This window comes from Rhododendron vialii, chromosome 2a (assembly GCF_030253575.1).
Source record: "Rhododendron vialii isolate Sample 1 chromosome 2a, ASM3025357v1".
Classification (NCBI taxonomy): domain Eukaryota; kingdom Viridiplantae; phylum Streptophyta; class Magnoliopsida; order Ericales; family Ericaceae; genus Rhododendron; species Rhododendron vialii.
In genome coordinates this window covers 19,948,193-19,949,606 of record NC_080558.1, presented here as the reverse complement: position 1 = coordinate 19,949,606, position 1,414 = coordinate 19,948,193, and positions in this window count along the sequence as shown.

Below are 1,414 nucleotides of genomic sequence, written 5' to 3'. Positions count from 1 at the left end.
GGTGCGTTTTAACGGGCCGTTCGGTACCGTTTATATTTTTTGAATTTTTTGTTAGTTTCGTATAGTCGGCTCATTTGTCTTAAAAGTTCAAACCAAACGAAGGGCTCATTTGGTTTTAAAATTAGAAATCCGTTCCGGAACACCTTTTTAAAAAATAAATACTTATTTTATATTTTTAAATTCAAAAATAATATAAATAAAAAATAATTTTAAATTTTTTTTGTAATGTATTAAAAATCTCAATAAAATTTATCAAACAAGATCCATATTGCTAGAAAAATTATTTGTGTAAATATATTATTTTTGAGCTTAAAATTGCCTTCTTAAAAAATAAGTTCTTAAACAGCATTTTAGAACGGAGCCTTAGATCCCGTTCGTTTAAGAGTTTTGAATTTTCCATTTTAATTATTATCATATTTTTTTAATTTTTATTTTTATTTTTCTCTTTATCTCTTTCTAATCATTACTTCTCTATTTTCAATCATTATCTTATTTCTCTCTACACTCATTACCTATAAATCTAAATTCAAAAGCCCAAAACGAACAGTGTCATTTTTTTTCCTACTCAAATTTTTTCACATTTGTTAGTTTTGCATTAAATTTTTGTGACTTATTGATTTGTCTCAGCAATAGAAATCAAAAAAGTAAAAAATTTTGATCGAAAGTCATAATTTTTTTCAAAAAGACAAGTACAAGTAAAAAAGCTGTCTTATTGACTTATTTTTGTTTTCATTCAAAAAATTATGAGTTTTGATCTTATTTTTTTACTTTTTCAATTCCTTTTGACAAGACGAATCAATAAGTTACAAAAATTTAATCCAAAACAAACAAATGCAAAAAAAAATTGAATAAAAATATAAAAATAAGTCACTTAACTTATTAATCCAAACCTACTACTCCAAGTAGAATTTCACTGTATGTTTTGTCCACCCTACTTCTTTTTTTGAAATTCTGCTAAAGTTTTTTATTCGTGTTGGATAAAGTCATAAAGATATTTAAAAATAATCATTATTATGGAAAGTATTTTTGTCTTGTTTTTATCTTTGACGAGTTTTAAATTTCAGTCTGTAGTTTTAACATTTTGGACAATGTAGATTCGAAGAATAATTCAAACTATCAAAGCTATCAATGCAATTGATCATCTCCTTGTATGCATAGAGATTAATGATTTTCAAAAAAACTATACCTGCATTCTTTTTTTTATTCACTTCAATTTACAATAGATTCTTTTTATTAGTCCCTCCACTTTCTTTCACTAATGAAAATTAGGCTTGTTTATTAGAAAAAAATTAGGCTTGTTTGGGCTAAATATGCTAATTAGCTTATTTTTTTGTATTTATTAAAAAAATTGCATTTTTTGGATTCGAATCAAACTTTTATGAATTATTGATACGTCTCAACGAGAGGAATTGAA